The sequence below is a fragment of the Aythya fuligula genome, chromosome 2 (genome assembly GCF_009819795.1).
Source record: "Aythya fuligula isolate bAytFul2 chromosome 2, bAytFul2.pri, whole genome shotgun sequence".
Lineage (NCBI taxonomy): Eukaryota > Metazoa > Chordata > Aves > Anseriformes > Anatidae > Aythya > Aythya fuligula.
Genome location: NC_045560.1, coordinates 49,897,968 through 49,919,382, shown reverse-complemented (window position 1 = coordinate 49,919,382; position 21,415 = coordinate 49,897,968). Strand labels below are relative to the sequence as shown.

Sequence of the window (21,415 nt, the reverse complement as noted above, 5' to 3'; positions counted from 1 at the left end):
CTTATTTAGCTAAATGCTCATTAATCTGATAAGCAATGGAATAGGTATTCTCACTGCATAAGAGGCAGGCATGTTCTCAGGTGTAACACTGCTGAGCTGGCAAGTTGAAAGATTTTTACATATATTACCCTTTCATATATAAGGACTGGGAAAGAGCAGTTAGTTGGGGAGTTGCAATAAGCAGGCCAATAGTAGAAAAGAGCTAGTATACAGAGTAAGGGGAGCAGGTAGATGCTGGAGACAGGCAAATGAACAGTGAGAAAAAGTAACCAGAAGGAAAGCGGGCTGGCACACAGTCAGCAGTGCTGACAGGCAGAGCACTGTGTAGGTAGGTGGCACACAATAAGGGAAATCCATGTAATGAAGGAGGGCAGATGAAAGGAGAAAAGACTCAGCTTCCAGAGTTCACATGGCTTGCCAGCAGTGGTCTGTAAAAGCGTGTGAAACAACCATGGCTAAGAGGTTGTTTCAGTCCCGCAAGGAATCCCAGTAACGTAAAGTAGAATATCAGGCATGTTGCTCCCTTCTTTCTCTGTATATCTTGAATATTTATGCAAGCTCCTGAATAGAGTGCAAACAAAATACTAGATGGTTAGCATATTTTTGGAACAAACATTTATTTTAGAAGCAGGGGACAGAGGTCATGGCTGTCCATAGAAGTCAAATAAAAGTAATGGGAAAACTTTTTTTTTTTTTTCTCCATATATCTATAATTATTTATAAATAAAGGATTATAAACAATGGAACAATGGGTCACAAGTCAGGTAAAGACAGGCTAAACTCAGTTTCTTTTTTCAACTTCATCAAACTTTCAAATGGAAAACATTAACATGATGGAATAATGAGGAAGAAGAGATGTAAAAAAGCAAAAAGAAACAATTATTTGCGTGTATGCCATTTCAATTATTTTTATTTATTTATTTGAAAGAGAAATGTGTTTCTGTTTCACTGGAAGCACAGTTGGGTGATTTGTCCTATGAAAACATAATTTAAATATTTTCAGGAAGACAGGAAGTGTGTATGCCTAAAAGATGAAAATGGTTTTAATGTCTAGTGTAAGTAACTTTCTGAAAACAGTATCTGTTCTTTCTGATTTTAATACCATTTGAACATACGTATAATTTCAATTACATATAAATGCCGCAAAGTAATGATCCATCTGAGTACATCATCCAAAGGGAGGCATAAAGGAAGAAATTATTTCCATTCAAAAAACTGTAAAGGTGGAGTTCTCTGCAGTGTTGTTTCCTGAAAATTAGGAATAGCTAACTTCACAGTGACCTGAGCAAAGTGTGTGTTCAAATATCCTTTTGGTGACCAATTTTATGGTCCAGTTGGGCTACATCCTTTAGAGAAGACAATGGAAAAACAGATCATGCACATTAATTTTTGTTCATTCCAGAAAAAACTACTTTCTGTTTGGATCCTGATGCGACAAGTTTTTTAATGAAACAGTTTTACATTATACCTGCTTTCTAGGTGTCACACTGCTTAAGTACAGTGTGTCTGAATTCTTGCTAAGTACTATTCAAAGTGGCTTCAGAAATCAAAATAGAGATGTCTTTTGTGCACTTCAAAGGCTCAGAAATGGATTTCCTTTAGAAAGGATTTGGCTGCTGTCTCTTTTGGAGATGCCCATTCTAATTCATACCTTCAATTCCCCCACAAAAGATAGCATTTTCAGGATGGTTTTTACTGTGGGCTTCTTTAAGAATTTCTTTATCTTTTTTTTTTTTTCCTTTTTTTTTCCCCCCGTTTCTGTTTGTTTGTTTGTTTGTTTTGAAGTATTCTTATAAAAACTGATAGAAGAAAAACTATCCAGATAAGACAAATCTTCCTATAATGGCAGATTTACCCTCATTTTCAAATTTTCATTGTGTGCTGCATTATATTGTGCCATCAGTGATCTCACTGACAGTCGCATGACTTCATAGCATGATAACTGTAATTCAATTTCTTGGTGAAAGCATTCCTTGACATCACTTGTCTTCATAGTAAGACAAGATGGAAAGCATTTCCCATTTAGCAGATGTTGTGATACTACTCTTTATCTTTACCTAAAGAAAAGCTGCTGCTGGTTCTGAACAGATGGAGATTTCACATTGTTTAGTGATCACTACTCCCCTAAGTGAGTCCTCAATACCCTTTTAGCTGGTAATGGGAAGACCCCAATAATAAGTGGGGAATTGCAGTAGTTTTATAAACACACTATATAAACAAGAGGGAGATGATAGGAAATGTATCTCTACTGTGGCCCTGCCTAGTGAAAGGAAACTCTCTTGTTAACACACACTCTTGCTCTCATTTTTTCAGGGTATGGAGATTCAATCAGATGATCTGTTCAGTTAAAGGTCAGAATGGAATTCTTTCCCACCCTCTCTTGTTTTTCCAAGCCGAAGATTTTATTGGCTATAGTACACTAAAAAGAGAATAAAAAAATAATAATCTTGACTAGACTAGGGGTTATCCCTCTTATTTTTAAATAACTTACTTTTAAATAACCTTTCCAGCATTTTAAAATTTACCTGTTTAGTTGGTTGTTTTTAAAAAACAGTCAAATTAATTCAGATATTTTAATTGTAACTGAATTCACACTGTTTATTGGACAAGTGCTACCAGGACTGACTTAACTGGATAAGTTTGTGCTGACGCACTTAGAATTGCATTGAAACCAATATATAGTATAAATATATATATATATATAGTATATATCTGCAGAACAGAGTTGAGTGAATCAGTTTGCTTGCTTTGAACAAATGCGCACATTTTTAATCCTTTGAAGGCTTTTATTTCAAGGCCTCACTTAATTTCAATTTACAGCAAATCTATCCTATTTCAGTAAATTTATCATAATTCCACGGCAGCCTGCACAAAATGTGTGGGGTCAATAGAACCAGCTGATTTAGTTTGCCTAGGTGCCAGAGGTGAAAGAGCATGAACAAAAAGTTATTCCTGATAAATGAAGCCTGATGGTGCTCCTTCCATTTTTCTGTGAAAGTCTGAGTCAGAACTGTGTGTGCAGAATGGTAGAGTCGGAACTGCTCTGTAAGTCATAGAATCATAGAATATCCAACTTGGAAAGGACCCACAGGGATCGAGTCCAACTCCTGAGACCCCAAAGGACCATAATAAATAAATAAATAAATAAATAAATAAATAAAGTAAAATAAAAAATCAGATCACGTGTCTGTCCAAATGCTTGATGAACTCTGACAGGCTTGGTGCTATGACCACTTCCCTGGGGAGCCTGTTCCAGTACACAACCACTCTCTTGGTGAAGAACCTTTTCCTGATATCCAGCCTGAACCTCCCCTGTCATATCTTCAAGCCCTTCCCTCAGGTCCTATCACTGGTCACCAGAGAGAAGAGATCAGTGCCTGCCCCTCCGTTCCCCCTCATAAGGAAGTTGTACTGCGCAATGAGACCTCTCCTCAGCCTCCTCTTCCCTAGGCTGAACAATCCAAGTGACTTTAGCTGCTCTTCATACATCTTCCCCTCTAGATCCTTCACTATTTTTGTTGCCCTCCTTTGGATGCTCTCTAACAGCTTTATATCTTTCTTCTACTGCGGCACCCAAACTGCACACAGTAGTCAAGATGAGGAAGCACCAGCAACAAAGTAGAGTGGGACAATCACTTCCCTTGACTGGTTAGCGCTGCTGTGCTTGATGCTCCTCAGGATACGATCGGCTGTCAAAGCATACTGCTGACTCATGTTCAGCTAGTTGTTGATAAAAACCCCCAGATCCCTTTCCACGGGGCTGCTCTCCAGCATCTCTTCCCCTTTTTGTACATATAGCCAGGGTTGCCCGTTCCCAGGTGCAGAATCTGGCAATTGCTCTTGTTAAACTTCATATATATTGTTGGTGATTGCCCAGTTCTCTAATTTTTCCAGTTCTCTCTGTAAGGCCTCACCACCCTCAACAGAGTCAATATCTCCACCCAATTTGGTATCGTCTGTGAACTTACTCAAAAAGCCTTCAAGTCCTTCATCCACATTCTTTATGAAAACACTGAAGAGGACTAGTCCTAAAATGGAGCCCTGGGGAACCCCACTAGTGACAGGTCACCAGCCCAATGTAACCCCATTTACAAGAACCCTCTGGCCTGACCCAGAGGTCAGAGGTTGGACTCGATGATCTTGAGGTCTCTTCCAACCTAGAAATTCTGTGATTCTGTGACCCATCAGCCAGTTGTTCACCGATCTTATTATGCTTTTATCTAACTGTATTCTGGTCATTTTTTTCCCAGAAGGATACTGTGAGAGACAGTATCAAAAGCTTTATTGAAATCCAGAAAGGTTACATCAGGAGCAGCAGCAGATAAGGAGAAATTAATTAATTTAATATCATCATCTTATTAATCCATTACCTGGTGGCAGCTGCATTGAGGTTGATCACAATTTGCAAAGACTCACATATGGTTGCAAGAAGTCTTATTAGTAATATCTGTGCAATATATGAATGAATCCAATCTGAAGTAGTATATAATAATCATAATGGGATTTGCTGGCAGGTATTAGCTCTCTCCCTCTGATAAGCCAAAGAAATATATATTTTTTTCATTATTCTTTCCAGCTGTAAACCACTATGAAATACAATGTGTGGTAGAAAAGTAATACTTTTTTCTTGTTCTAACAATTGAAACATATAATACATTTGGACAATCCCTTGGTATTTATGGGTTACACTTAACTGCAAGCAGTAGAACTAGTGTGGGGAGGTAAGCTGTTTTTGTTGTTGTTGTTTGTATTGTTAACTACAAGAAGTTTTATAGATAGACAAAATTTGTCTATAGGCATCAGTTATTTTACATACACTTCTCAACAAAACTCTTTCAGATGAATCCTAAAGCATTTGCTTAATGCATGGGACTGCACACTTAAGTCATAAGAACAAAGAATACATATTACTCAGCCTGAGGAAGGGTGCAAGATTCGGACCTTTGATTTTGACCAAATCATTACATATAGAATGTTTCCAAAGATGACAGATGATGAGAGCAGACTCGATGGTGGAACCATCATGCTTTGTTGGTACTCCGAGCTGGTGGTCACAGTACATGTTTGACCTTGAAGCCGTGCTAAATTTAGAGCATGGTTAATAAGCCTCATCCAGGATGTGCTCATTTTGGCACAGTGATGCTGATGTTAATCAACCTGTGACTTCAGCTGCCTGTGAATCTTAAGCCCCTTGCAAGGTAGCTCCCATGACAGTGCTACATACATTTCAGGCTGGATAACGGGAAGAGGTTCTTCACTGAGAAGGCTGTCACACACTAGAACAGGCTCCACAGGGACGTAGTCACAGCACCAAGCCTGTCAGAGTTTAAAAAGCACTTGGACTATGCTCTTAGTTATATGGTCTGAATTTTTGGGTAGACCTGTGTGGTGGCAGGAATTGGACTCAATGATCCTTACGGGTCCCTTCCAACTCAGAATATTCTATGATTCTATTATTCCATACATCATTTCACCAGCAAAGGGGCTGTGCTAACACAAAGCCTCTTGGCAAATTCCGATCTCTAGGAAGATCAGGACCTCTACAGGGCCTCTTTGTCACACTACCCTCACACTACCCTGGTATCCAGTTTTGGTAGAGGAGAGCAACACCTGGAGGCCAATGTCACCTTTTGCCTTCCTAGTGGCAGATGTGTAGTTCATTTCTAGGGGTGCCTAGCTCTACAGGCCTCTGCTAGAGCCAGGAAGTATGCCTATTCCTGTTGATTGCATGCTTGTTTTTTTTGATTCAGAAGTGCCTGGCTCTCTCCGCCCTTTCTACAGGTGTTCCAGGTGCAGAGCACAGATTTTAAGATGTCATATGAAGAATCACTTGGCAAAAACTCTGAGGAGCTGAGTCAGAGCGATCTTCTTCATTCATCATGAAGATGGCAATACTAGCACAAATTTCCTAGACAGTTGGTGGAGTTTGCCTCCCTGGAGGTACTCAGAAGCTGTCCTGTGCAACCTGCTCTAGGTGACCCTGCCTGGGCAGGGGGGTTGGACAGGATGACCTCCTGAGGTCCTTTCCAATCTGATATTTTGTGTTTCTCTGAATCATGTGTTTCCACAGACCCATAATTATGTATGTCTTACAAAGAAAGGTAGAAAGATAGGTGATAAATAAAAGGGGCTGTATAATGAAAACACACCTTTTGTATAAATACTTTGAAAACACTCTAACTTCAGTTCAATTCATGAAAATGAGAGCGTTTGGGGTACGAAGTGGGTGCAAATAAGGAGTTTTGTTGTTATTGTTCTTTTGATTAGGATTGAGGGTTTTTTTGTCTTTTCTTCTTTTTTTTTTTTTTTTATTTTCTTTTTTCTTCCCTCCTCAACCCCACCTCCACCTCCCAGCTCCATACCTGAACAGTCAAAAATGTTGTTCTAATTGAAACTGTGAGTCACAAAGATTTCCTACCACTACAAACACAGTTAAGAACAGGTCAGATTGACCCAGTGCAATTCAGTGTTGTGAGGGGTTTTAAAAGAAAAATGTACAATTACCAGATGCCTGGAGCTTATTTTGCATTGCTAAGTCATTTTGTCTGTGTCTGTTGCTTACTACCTGCTGCGTGAGAATAACAGTATTGTTTCATGAGTACTTACATGCAAAGTGCCTTTAAAACCCTTTTTTCTCTTCCTCTCAGTGACAAATCTGATATAAACATTTACCTTTTTACAAATTATAGAAGTAAGGAACCAACCCCCCTGCCTCTATTCCCACCACGTAACAGAGGGTACAGAGCTCCAGCAAAGGTTAGGAAAATAGTCATATAATAACCCAAGGAATCTTGCAACTTCTGTTTTTCTTTGATTACCTACCAGCAGTTGGCACCCGCCTTATGTGGCTGGCAAGGGGGGTTGATACCCCCAATGGGGACAGCAAGCAGGGAAATAAAAGCTTGTAGTGTGTTGCCAATAACTGCTCAAGACACTGTAGTTCAGCACCAGTAAAACTGTTCCTTGAAAGTGACTTCCACCCAGGTCTGCTTTACTCTCATCCTTTCCTAGGACTGTGTGTTAACTGGCAGAATACAGAAACCAGGAACAAGGGGAAAAAGCAGAATATGTTTTTCCTTCCATCTCATTGTGTGGAAGAATGGCTCAGGTTGCACATAAGGAAAAGCCCAAGGAGGGCAGGGAAAAGTGCATGTTGGACAGCCAAGGAATGTTAAACTGCCAAGGGACAGACTCTTCTGCAAAACATTCCTCTTTCAAACTTCCTAGTTAATAATTAACTGTTCCCTTCTGGCTGCAGCACTCTCTTTTTACCTACGTTGGTCTGTCTTTCCTCAGGAGCAGTCATATTAATAGATGATGGAACTAGGAATGTAATATTCAGTAATTTTATGGAATATATAATTTCACCTCCTGGCCATAGGCTGAGGTAGGACAGCTTCCAGAGGCAAATGACATGCAAAATGTCATTGATGGATTTTGTGATGAAGAGAACAAGTGAGAATAAGCAGTCTCAGAGTAGAACCTTGTTGTGGCCCCCTTATGAAATATGCACCAGACATGGCTTCCTGGTAGGAAGTCTTTTAATCCCCACAACGGACGTTTTAAAACCCGCTGTCTTAGTACCTAACTCCAGTTAGAAGGCATGAGCATCTGACTTTCATTTGAAAATATTCCTTGAGACAACTGAGGGGGGAATAAATTAAAACAAATTATTAATTTACAGGGGTGCCTCACTGAAGTTATTTTTTTAATACTATAACATTCACGTCAATCAGTGTATCTTCTTTTCAGATTCACATAGTCCCATTAGGTAATGTGTTGTCAACAAAAAGAATATAATTTCAGCACTAAGGGCTTTTGCTGTGATTATCCAAATCCTATTAATAATGCCTAAGGAACAAGTTCATTATTGGGTTTTACTGTTGTAATATATGTGAAGGCTTGGGGCATACATTTGAAATTCCTTGATCTGTATTACCTTTTATATTACTCAAGGTACAGCTAGATGAAGCAGGTAAGGCTTGATAGCAGTTTAACAAGGGTCTAAATATCTACAACATCTCTCCATTTAATTTGTCAATGTAGTATTGAATAACCGAGCATTAAGAGATTATCCTTCCAATAATACTCTTAGATACTGTCCAAACAGTCACAAATTAAAATTTCAAGGAGATGAAGTATGGTTATAACCATACAGTCTACAACTATAATTTAAAAGCATAGCACCAGCCTAAACTGCATAATTAAGGAAGAAATTATCTGCTCAGAGGATGGTGAGGTGCTGGAAAAAGGTGCCCAGAGAAATTGTGGATGACAGGTTGGATGGGGCTCTGAGGTATCCCTGCCCACAGCAGAGAGGTTGGAATTAGACATTTTTAAGGTTGCTTCCAACCCAGACAAATCTACGATTCTACGAGTCTATTTCTTCTAACAAAATGAGGCTCAGAAATAACGAATATCTACCTTATCTTTTTGTTTGTTTGTTTGTTTGTTTGTTTGTTTTCCTTCCAGTTCAGCCCATTCCTGTTTATCCCTGACTCTGATATCCTCTGTTGCACTAATGATCTCAGACAGTCACTCTCTAAGGATACCTCTGAGGAGCTGCAACAATCTCCTTCTTGTTAATTACTTTTCTCTTATTTTTTCTCTACTTTTGTTTCATTGCCATTCATAGAAAAGCTAAAGCAGAGAGGGTAAAAGGTCAAGAAAAAGGAAGCACTGCTGGGAGAGAAGATGTTACAATAGCCTGAGTGTATGGAAAAAGAAATAGAGGCAGTAGCTCATAACAGGGTCTCTGTTTCTGTGAAGTGTATGTAGAGAGCTGCAGTTCAGTACTGCTATAAGCACCTGGACTAATGCATACAGTGTGTCTGTGTATATGTATGTATGTACATTTTATATATATGTTTTCTAGCATCATTTACATTCTGACTTTTTCATTGTTTGATAGCAAAGCACCTGATGGAGGCTAGAGGAAGAATGAAGAATTTATATTGCTTCGCATTCTGAGTCCTTGACTTGCAGCTGTTTCTGTGGGAGCTCTGTGGGAATAATGGAAGGTATTGTAGATGCAGTCGAAGAGATTATTTTAGTTTGGTTTCCTTTAGCTGCTGTGTATGCACTGCAGAAATACTGGGTACTTAATTTGTCATAGAAAAGCTTTTTTTTTTTTTTTTTCCCTAGAATGAGAAGTATCACCTCTAGCTCAGTGAATAGTATGAAGGTGTACAGTGGGCACTAGTACATATGCTATAATTAACACCCAGATAATTATTTGAAATTGCTGTTACATAGCTCAGGATTGTCAATGATATAGCTGTTCAGACACAAAGCTGGAGGTCCTCAATGTTGTTCCACATCCTAGCAGCAATTCCAGGTATCAATGATCCCATTTTCAGCATGGTGTGTATAAAAATCAAAGTGCTGTGTGTCCTTTATTGTGTTGTAAAAAAGAATCCATATATAAGCAAGTCATGTGCTTGAGGTAAAAATGACATTTTAAAATTTGACATTCATAAAAATGTTTCCATCAATTAGGCTCAGGAGCCATGCCTGACATTTCTAAAAATTATTGTTAAATTCACATTAAGATCAATGCCTGAGTCTGCACCAACCCCAGTGAAGCCAGGATTTCATTCCTTGACTTAAGCTTCTTTGGCTATCTGCATCTCAAACTCAGTTCGCTGAGTTACCCTGTAGTCACAGAACATTTTCAGGTGTTGAATATGAAGGTTGCCCTGCCAATACAACAATCCAGAGGTAAATATGTATTTCTACCATCTCCAGAAAAATAGCGAAAGCCTCTGAAACATTTGAGTGTCAGTGTGGAAGTGTCCTGTGTTGTCACACTAATGCTTATCCTTGTTTTGAGAATAACCTAATATCCTTGTTTTGTGAAATAACTAAATACAGGGAGGTGGAAATGAACATACATATCCCTTGCACAACCTTTGAAAGACTGAAAGCATTTGTTGTGGATGAAGGTTATGTTGTTTCATCTAACCCTTAACCTGTCTGTATCAGCACATCACATTTTTTCACTTTTAGTTTAACCTAGTTCTTTAGATCTTTTCACAAATTTTCTAATTAAAAGGACATTGCCAAGGAGCCCAAAGTGTCAAGTATAAGCATAATTAGAGTATTTTGATTCCTGTATTACAGTTACCAGACAGAACCCAGTAGAGTTGGATGCTGTTGACTGGATATGCTAACCAGCTTTGAAACATCCTCACTCCAGTCCTGAATAGAAAATTTGCCTTAGATGTACTGCACAATTTTCAGCTTCAGACTGTCAACTGTAGACCAGAAATCAGTTAGTTCTCATTTGCCCCTCTTGTAATATTTTCAGTGGATATTTTTGGCACATAAGACGCATGTGTATGTGTCATATATATACATGTTTATGACTGTAATATAGGGTACTTTCTCCTTGGAAACAATATTACAATACATTTTTCCCATTGAATTGAATCAATGCTGTTGTTTTAGAGGTTTCCATGTCATTCTGGCTAATTATCAGCTTAAAGGGGGCAGGGAAATACGCAGACGGAATACCAGCGGAGCTTTCAGTCTTAGTATTTTAACAACTTCTGTTTTCCTCCTTTTTCTTTTCCATATCCTTGGCTTTTCTCTCTGCTTCCTCTATCAGACTCTCCCAGCTATGCCCAAAAATATGACTGATCATCTTGGCAGTTCAGTACAGTCTCAAGGTAAATTCCTGATATGATTCCACTAAGGTTTGCTTTACAGACACCATTGTTTCTCTTTTTTCTTTCCTTATTTGGCTGAGAAAATGATTGGTATCATACATGTACCTACTTCTGAATTTTATCTCATCATATGAGCTATCACCAACAAATGCCTGACAGCCTTGCAACACAGTGTCAGATTTTCTTGTAGTTCAAGGCCATGGAGAATATGTTGCATCCCTCTGAACACAGACAAAGAACTCTCTCTCTTAATTCCAGTCTAAGGTCTTTGGAAACAACACAAACTTGCACTTTTGTACATACATGAAAAGGTATACATTACAAAAGATGTTTTTTTGTTGTTGTTTTTGTTTTTTCATTTTTTTTTCTCCCAATGAGCAATTATTAAAGACATTCACTTGTAAACAAGGTTTCTGTCTTTGTACCATTCTTGAACATCTGTTCCAACTTCATCAAGTAGCCTGGTGATATACTCAATAGAAATGTCTATAAACATATAATAATAATAATAATAATAATAATAGTAATAGTAATAGTAATAGTAACAATAATAATAATAATAATAATAATAATAATTCTGCCTACATTTTTGAGGCAGAAAAAGAATATTTTAAATGAAGTAGCTTAAGTCAAATGACAGAACCTTATTGAAGAGAAGAAACAGATGTATTTTAAACCACACAAATATAGTCCTGATCTATAGATATGTCCTTGTATAAAATCTTCACTTGAAGTCTAGAGTCTCTAGGGAAATTTTTACTAGAAAGTAAAAAGTAAAAGTAAGTGCAGTTAGTCAATCTTCAGAGAATAAGTATTTTATACTAGAGAAAATAAAATTTTGGTTCTTTCATGTCATTATTATGTTGTATGGTATTTTGGTATTGGACACAGTATTTTCATATCAGTGATGGTGTGATTCTGCAAAGCACAACTGCAGTGAGGGCAGAGTAACCCAGCCAATATGTAAAATAGGAATTCTGTCTGAAGAAGCTTGTTTGTGAAGTGTTGATGAAAGAGGTTTTGCAGTGGTACTGAGGTATTTTGACATGAAAGTTTGTGATCAGGAGGTTCCTCCTAGTCCTTTATTCTTGTGTCATTCATATTATTTAAGACTGGGACAAAGAGGGGTAAAAACAATGAAGAACTGTATCCATTAATGTATTTCTTCCATTCCATTTCCATAATACACATATCCCTTGCTGCTCAGCACATATTTTCAAGAAAACAGCACAAGATAGGAGTGGGAATTATTTTTTCTCAGTACAGGTTACTATGCTTGTGCTTAAACTGACTTAAGCATATTGATGAATCATGACTCTTCCATGATGGAGCCAATGACATAATGACAAACTCTATTGTTTAAATTGGTAGCAAGAGAGAAGAAAAGGGAGAAAAAACTGTTTTCTGCCCGTTCCATGTAACTAAATTATTTTCCTTTGCTGCCATGTCTTTAATACCTTTTGAAGGTGTTTGCAAAGTGTCTCCAACATGCATCACTGAGAAGCAATACAGTCCTCTTTAGTAAAGCAAATACAACCTACATAAGAGGGGACTGAAGCTAAAAACACCCCTTCTGATGGAGAGAAAGATAGGTAATGGACAAAATAGATATGATAATTACACTCATAAACAGTGCAATATCATATATAATTTCTATGTGATGTAGCAGTAAGTATTCCCCTAACAATACACAGCACTCCTCTAACAAATGTAACATTTCTTGCCCATTTTCATGTATTTTTTTTTCTTCTGTCTTACATTTTAGATAGTTTGTACTTCCTTTTCATCCAATAAATATATTTGCAATTATAGTAATCTATATTCTTATATTATTGATATATATATATATATGTGTATTATAATATATATGCATGTTATTATAATATATATGCATGTTATTATATAAATATATATCATTTATATAGTCTTGCTGACTTTCAGACATAACTTAAAGTACACGTAACAAAGACCCAGCAGCTTAGGATCAATGATGTAAGGATCTGCTGAGACCAAAAGCCACTTTTCTTTAGCAAAGCAAGTGCTATTCAACTATAAGTATTTCCCAGAGTTCTTTTGATGTCCTTCTAGACAATATAAGAAGATTCCATATGAGGCAGTGTACAATTTTGATTCTACATAATAAGGAAAGATGTATTGAAATAGAAGAGGAATAGATGCAGAAAAGAGCTGAAAGAATTGTAGAAACTGACAGAAAGCCTAACCTGTTTGGATGTTTTGGACTAGCATAATGAGAGCTGAGGAAGAACCTGTGGCAGTGGCACAAAAATAAGTAAGTACACACTGTCTATAAATGAATTCAGAGTTGAAACGGGAAAAAAATATATATACATATAAAAGGGAAAAAATACATATAAAAAAAAAATGAACCTACAGACCAGAATATTACCCCAAATACAGGCAAAACTTGTAAATTGTATTGCTTTAAATTTGATCAGTTTATGCATGAGATCATATGATACAATTGCCTTGCTTTTCACAGAATGTATCAATCTTATTAATAGTGTGGCACAATAAGAGGATTCATTTCAGAATGTGACCACAGTAAACAGAGGATCCATTTTCCTTAGTGGTCAGCTGCATTAATGCAATGACAAATTGAACTGTTACTTTACCATCTTTAAAAAGTGACTGCATTCCATGGCCACATCTTTTATTTTTTCATGTCCTCTTAACTGAAATGGAGACAGTGTTATCCTCATGGATCTCTATTCTGTAACGAAAAACAGAGTATTAAAGAATCAGTTTTTCAGTTAAATGGGACTATACAATATCATTTCCCATGTTTGAAATACAGTAGTTCTGTAAATTTGTCACAATTCATTAACTTTGCAATAGCGAAAAGAAAGTATAAATTCAATGCTCCCTGTAATGTTCTTTTAATACTCACAATTATAAGTACTAGAGATATATTATATGACAGATTATGACTCTTGAATATAGGCCTCCAAATTGACAAAACAGAAAAAAACTTGCAAAGTAAGCACTACTTAGTTCTGCTCTTTCTCTTTTTCAAAGAAGTTCCCTCAGTCCAGCTATTAGCCTTACCAGAACTGGAAGTCAAGTGCATATATATAGATATGCACAAATGTTTGTGTTGAAACAAGCACAGAGAGATATTCACATTATTAACTATTCAAACACTGCATACATATGTATGAATTTGACAAGATCTATTTATTGATTGGGGGGATGGAGGGGGGAGGGGCAGAATATAAAGGCTTACACAAATAACAACATAGTGTCAGGAAAGCTGATTTTGCAAACGCTTCTCATGGTCACTACTCATTTATTCCTGAGAAAAGCAGTGCAGATGCCAGTACTGCAGAACAGTCAAGAACATTGCCACCTGGTTCCCACGCTAATCCCATATTTATCTGAAGTCTTGTTCCATCTGCCTTAACTGATAATGTTATCCTGCTTTGTAAAAGCTATTGTCTCCAAAGAGAGTTTGGCTACCTATCCCTTTGTGGAAGGAGAAAGCACGAGTTGTCATTGCAATTTAGTCAATTTAAGGACTTGCATACAGTTGTCTTGTTAGCCTCCTAATCTGCTAGATTCTCCAGAGTAGTGTGTCTTTTTTTGCTAAAACATTCCAGTGCAATTGATGTTAGTCTATATTAAAACAAAACTAAATAATTAACCTTTTTTTCAGTAAACATATTTGCACTTTAAACAGATTTTGTATAGGTGCTTGCAGACACAAAACTGTGGTTGCAAACCAAATCTCAGGTGTGGGATGCACATTATTGCCTTTTTTACAAATGGAGAAAAGAAAACCCAGGGGGGCTATATTTGTGCCAGCTGTCAAATACCAACTCATTCATGAGCTCAGTCAACTTTAGGTCTTTTTTACAATCAAGTCTGTGATCTGTTGAAGCACATTATTTCTTTTATGCTGCTTCTCTTAAAACAACAACAAAATTGCGTAACTGTATTTTCAGTTTAAAATAAATGGACCTCCTCCTCCTCCTCCTTCTTCTTCTTCTTCTTCTTCTTCCTTCTTCTTTTTAATCTACTTCTTTAACATTGGTTAATTACACTCTTCTGACATAACCTGTGTTTTGAAAGCCCATTACCAGTAACTACTCTGTTTATGCCACACTGAGGAAGAGAACAGAATTTCTTTCAGATTGTAAGATCACATGAGCCAACTCTTAGACACGTTTCAGCTGTGTGAATTATGAAGTTAAAGAAATGCCCATGTACAACATGGCACCAGCACAGTCCTGACAGATATAGACTGCTATTTTATTTTTGGAAAATCTGCCTGGGGTTATTGTATCTGGCTTGCTGACAGACATCATGTATTGCTATTCACACAGATAAATGTTTGCTATAAAATCAAGTAACTCAAGGGTTTGGAATTATACTTAAATTTTTAATAAGTTGTCAAAAGCCCACTTTACAGCATCCATTTAAAATTGGACTGAGCTGCTTCACTGTCACTTAATATGCACTTACCCACAGTAAAAACCAGGAAGAGGAAGGGGGCAAGGCTGCAAACCTCCTCTATGAAAAGCATTTCTGCTCTCTATTTCATTCCATACCATTTTGACTGCACCTGTGTATCTGCTCCAAATGGTCAGACTGGGTCACCAAATGAATATTCCCATCCATGTCTTCCCTCCAGCATTCGGTTCCCTTCAGTGTGATCTATCTAGTGGTTTCCATACTGAAACCTCAATACTATGGCTGCATTTTCTTCCTTCTCTTCTTTTTCATTTCTCCATGGATCTTTCCTGGCCTCCAAATGACATTTGCTTTGAACAGCAATTTCATCCCCCACTTCAACAGGGCTTGCAGCATAACTCTCAAGCCCGAACACAGTGTTTTATGGCCCTGGAAGGTTTCTTACTCCACAGACAAGGGGATTGTGGCTTACACCTCTTCAGCAAAAGGGAAATCAGTATGGTGTGCTTTTTATATATCTGTTCTCTGTAAATAGCTAAAGAACAGGTATGCCAAGATGGATTTGTTATGATTCCATCATTGCTGTAGGACTACTATATTCATTATCCTTGTATGCTTCATATACTTCTATCATGCTTTTGTAAAGGGGTCTGTCCTAAGCAGGTAATGTGTAGCACTTGGCCATACAGGGAGGTGCAGAACAAATTTCATCAAAGAGTTCTGTCTCCGTAAAACAAACTATACTTGTTTTTACAGGCTTCAGTCCTGCAAACAGTCTGAAGTACCCATACTTGTGGCCTTTGTCAAGAAAACACACTAGCTGTCTTCTACTTGCTGATGCTGGGAGAAGGGAGGGAAACAACCAGGACCACCTGAAGAAATAAAAGAAGTTGAGTGATTTGGTATGTTTCCATTAAAATTCTTGTGGGAACTGAGCTATTTCCCAAGCCATTCTTATAAAAACAGGTGAAAAGGTAGACGGTAGATGGTAAGCCAGATAATCAATGGCTCTAACCAACGTCTGATGTCATTTGAAAACTGAAAAGTGGAGGTTATGGATTGCAAGGGCTTTCTGGCCATAGCTAGGTCACGGCCACAACAAGCTCCTTGGTTATGCCATTGTGGTTTCCCACAAAGGATACAAAGCCACAGGAGCTGTTTTACTATTAACAGCACCTTGTTAAAAACCCCAGTAAAAATAGTGATAAGTTCTTCAAAGAGGAAGACAATGGAGAGGTAGGTAATGAAAAATTGCACACAGCTCTTGATGCTTCTGTCTCCTGTGCAAATACACCTGTAAGAACCACAACCTGAAAAGTTTGCCACATTTTGTGTTGGCTTTTCTTCCTTCCTTCCTTCCTTCCTTCCTTCCTTCCTTCCTTCCTTCCTTCCTTCCTTCCTTCCTTCCTTCCTAATGGCTGCTATCAAAATTGACTTCCCCACATAGACTAACAAGCAGTTCTAGCTTAACATGCTCAATCCAGTGATTACTATTTAATGTGGAACCCAAATAACCACAATGCTGAGTATTGAATTTGGAACTCAGAATTTGGAACTGAAAACTGTACCTGTTCTGCACATATTTCTCTCTAAGGAGCCTTGTTGCAAGATTAGTTATATGGTTATGTACAATTACATATTATGAATAGAAGGATTGATTAGTTTCATTAGTGCCCATATGAAGTCAATTCAACAGTTCTATGATTTTATTATTGTTATGATATATTATTGCCACAGCAGAAATTGTAGAATCAATAGCAAAAGCATCCAAAGCTATCATTAACTCTTTTTTTCTAAGTATATAACAATGCCACATGTAATTATTTTCTTCTGTTGTATCTGTAAATTTTTTATCTCCATCACCCATTGTCTTTATTATGAGTCTTTTCTGTGGGAAGATGTTTCCTCTGGGAAAACAGACTGTGCAACTGATGATAGCATTCACCAGTCCTAAACTTCCACTTTAATGCTGCCACATTAAGTTTAAACAGAACAGAACAGAACAGAACAGAACAGAATAGAATAGAATAGAATAGTTCTGTCGGAAGAGACCTACAATGATCATCAGGTCCAGCTGCCTGACCATTTCAAGGCTAAGCAAAAGTTAAAGCATATTTTAAAGAGCATTATCCAAATGCCTTTTGAACACTGACAAATAAGGGACACCAATCATCTCTCTAGAAGGCTTATTCTAGTGTTTGACAACCCACGTGATAAAGACATTTTTCCAAATATTTAGTCTGAACCGTCCCTGGTACAGTTTTGTGCCATTTCCTCATGCATTATCTCTGATAACCAGAAAGAAGGGATCAGCACATCCTTCTCAATTTCCTTTCCTCAGGAAATTGTAGAAAGCAATTACTTAATTAACTAAAAAGCTTTCTCTAGGTCTAGTATTGAGATGAGGCTACATTTGCCAGATGACCTGGTGCCAAAGTTGGACAGTGCTACCTTTGCCCTCTCCATCTCTTTGGATGTTTTTAGGGGTGTCCCCTACCCTGCACATTTTAAAGAAAAGATTTCTAATGGTCAGGGTTTACCATACCATAAAACTTAGCCTGAAGCATGAATAGACCAGGCCAGACATAGAAAGCAACCCAGCAGTGTTGTTCTTCGTTTTGAATTAGCAACATGTCCTGCCAGAAGATCTAAATCTTGCTGTTTGTATATTACATATGTGTCCATCTGTCTGTCTATCACCTATCTGTGATATTATCAAAATGAGCTTTTTTTAAAAAAGTGTATGATACAGAATTATTTGTAAATAGGAATATGTCAAACATTAAAGTGCAATGTGACTGTGCAAGAGAAGGGGAAATATTAAAATAAAGTTTTTTAATTCTCTAACATTTAAGGCCTTTGACTCATAAATTTAGCATATATATATTTTTTTAAATTTAGTCTTCTAATAAGGGAAATAATGGTTTCTCCTCTATATGGCATTTTTCCCCTTTAGATGAGGCACCTCTGAAATAGTGATTGAATTTTCTAACTTGAATTTATTTGTATTCTGAGAGGCAGGGGTAACTATGTATCTCTCTGAAGAGAACAGCAGTGGAAAGAACTTTCATTTGTGGAGGACTTGGAGGAAAGTGAAACTGTACAAGCCCAATGAGCAAGGAGGCATCTGGAAGCATAAAAAGCAATTACAGGCTGCAAAAGAGGACAATGGCTGGCAGCCTGGGGCAAAAGCATGTATGTATGTGAGTCACACTGTGACTCTTCGAGGGAGATGCAAAAGTACCTTTTCCTCTGAGTTGTTTCCACATTGAATATTTTTTATTCATTAGGATTCTGTAATTATTAAAATGTAACCTGGATTTTTTTTCTTAATAGGGAAAATACATTTTTCTTAACTACATTTTTCAATTTATTTATTTTTTTAAACCAGGTAGAGAAAAAAAATTCAGCCACATGCAGAGATCAAGACTGAAAAAAAAAAGCCTCCTGAAAGGTGAATGTATCAGAAAGTGATGAGCTGGAGAAGAAAGGTATTTGAGAGGGAACATATGGGTATCAGGACGGGTTGCTGAAACTTACAGGACAGAAGAGATGAAAGTTTGTGCCTAGGATCCTAAAGGCAATCCAACCCATTTGAAAAGTCATTACCAGATTTTTGTGATAGGTTTTTAAATTTTGACTCGTTAAAACATCAGAAAACATAAAGAGGATCAGATCTAGGAGATTTGTAAACTGCTTGAGTATTTGCTAATATGCAGTCAAGCTGTGTCTCATGACAGTGACTTCTGACTTTTCTTTGAGGCACTCAGCTATCTTGGTTTATGTCAGATTGCAGTCTCAGACAAAGCAAAACACAGCAGAAGAGGAAAAGGTGGGTTGAAGAATGTTATGCCAAGTACTAACAGCTGACAGTAAAACATTCTGGTTTTAGCATGTGGTTGTGAAGAAGAAAGAACAAAGATGCTGAGACAAATTGCTGCCCATCCTTTTGAAATTTGAAATAAGGAACTGAAATGCTCTCAGACAAACAATCAGACTGAGATTCCCACCTGACAGCCATAAAGCTAGTGATGTGCTAACAGGAGATCCTCAGGGCTCCTCATTATACTTGGCCAACAAACATGAGTGAAAACTTGGAGTGAATTCTGTCTCTGATGTTGATCAGTTCTGCCATCAGGTATAATCTCAGAAGCTCATTAAAAACACATTATAGGACCCCACCCCCTTTTTGACATTGTGAATTTCTCAAATCTTTGTTGTGAATGACAGGAGGTACTCTGACTTTCTCTTGCTATACACACCACTTCCCTCATAGAAAGTAAGCATAATAAGCACCATTGACACACGGAGTAAGCTGCAGTTCCTCAGGTATATTAAAAATTACTCACCTTCCCCTAGTTCTCAAGGACAGGAGTACCCTGGAAGAACAGGACTGGAGATATTACCAGGACAGCCAGGGACTTTTTCTGTTATTGTGCAGAGAAGCAGCTTGTACTTTGGGCAAGAGTGAAGACCTTTGGCTATGCAGGTGAATGTCTCTGAGAGACAAGGCTAAGCATGATGCTTTTGAAAGGGATCTCTGGAACAAAAAAAGGTGTTAAGGTGAATAAACCTCTTTTTGACCTTTTTCAGCCTGATATTTTGCTTGGAACCACTAGATTTTAGTTGAGTAGATCTGACTATTACCTGCATGCTGGACTTTTCAGATTTATTTTACCTTTGGTCAGAAGAAACTGATAGTTGTGTTAGCAAACAATATCTGATGTGTTGTCTCTATCTTGCAGCCTAGGTCTCCCCAAGCACAGACTGATTGGCAGCATCATGCTGACTGGGCCTGTTCCATCATTGCAGCATGAACCCATGTCTGAAAGGAAGTACTTGTTCCATTTTCCCTGTATTTGTGGTCCACTGTGGAGCCTCTGCAGACAAAAAAAAAAAAAAAAAAAGAGAGAGAGAGAGAAAAAAGATGTATAGGCTCCTTACATCTTGCAGAGCTTTCCTACAGTGAGCATCATGGAAAAGCATCAAGCATCAGTCAGCTGTACTACATGACTGTCGTGGTTTAACCCGGCCGGCAGCTAAACACCACGCAGCCGTTCGCTCACCCTCCCCCCTCCCTCTCTGGGACGGGGGAGAGAAATGGAAAGTGAAGCCCGTGAGTTGAGATAAAGACAGTTTAATAAGACAGAAAAATAATAATAACAAAATAATAATAACAATAATAATAATAATGATACAATGGTGATAATAGGAAAGTAATAATAATATGTACAAACAAGTGATGCACAATGCAATTGCTCACCACCCGCTGACCGATGCCCAGCCTAACCCCGAGCAGTCCGGCCCCCTCCCCCCGGCTAGCCACCCCTATATATTGTTGAGCATGACATCAGATGGAATACCCCTTTGGCTAGTTTGGGTCACCTGTCCTGGGTCTATCCCCTCCCAGCTCTTACTGCACCCCCAGCCTGCCTGTTGGCAGGACAGAGCGAAAGGCTGAGATGTGCTTGGCTTGGTATAAGCACTGCTCTGCAACAATTAAAACATCGGGGTGTTATCAGCACTCTTCTCATCCTAAGCCAAAACACAGCATTCCACCAGCTACTAGGAAGAAAATTAATTCTGTTCTAACTGAAACCAGGACAATGACCTACATGTACATGCTTACACCAGAGATTTCTGGTAAGTCAGACACACGAGGTTCATAATTGTGAAGGCATTCATGCATTGCCTAAGAAAAAATAAATCAAGCCTGCAAACTGATCCCTTCTATCTCACCAAATGGATTAGCTTATTGATCAGAAATCCTCTTGCTTTGGTTATTGAATTGTATTACATCTGTTATGTTGCTTTCCACCATTATTTACTGCAAAACATTAGGACTCAGTGTGATACAATATGCATGTGAGCCAAAATATTAATCAATGGGACTACATCAGACATGCAAAAAAGTCATTGATCATACAAACTAAGTGTCTGAGAGCACAAGTGTGCTTTGAATTATAGCTTAATCCAAGGAATGAATCTGTACCTGACCTAATTAGGAGTAATGTCTTCATAGAGGAGTGGACTGGGGATAACACAAACTACTGAGCCATAATACCCACTGCTAACATCATGTGCGTCTTCTTATCAAATATTGAAACTTATTTCCTACATTATTATCCTGGATTATTGCAGATACAGGGAAAATGGAACAAGCATTTCCTTTCAGACATAGGTTCATGTTGCAGTTGTGGATGCTGTTTTACCTCTAGTTGGCTGACACTGCATGTAGGTTCTGTTTCAATTTTTAACCACCCCTATGCGTGCACTGCCTCTGAAAGCATGCAATGCAATGAAGAAACAGAAGG

The 21,415-nt window shown here is 38.0% G+C and overlaps 1 long non-coding RNA gene across 1 annotated transcript; it reads right to left on the bottom strand.

The window, feature by feature from the left end:
• Positions 1-341: 341 nt before the first annotated feature.
• On the bottom strand, positions 342-19,970 carry LOC116486366. Its single transcript, XR_004252946.1, has 4 exons — positions 19,780-19,970; positions 19,451-19,641; positions 13,304-13,401; positions 342-561 (listed from the first exon to the last, which is right to left on the bottom strand). It is a non-coding gene; the product is annotated as an uncharacterized LOC116486366 (long non-coding RNA).
• Between the last annotated feature and the right edge of the window lie 1,445 nt (positions 19,971-21,415).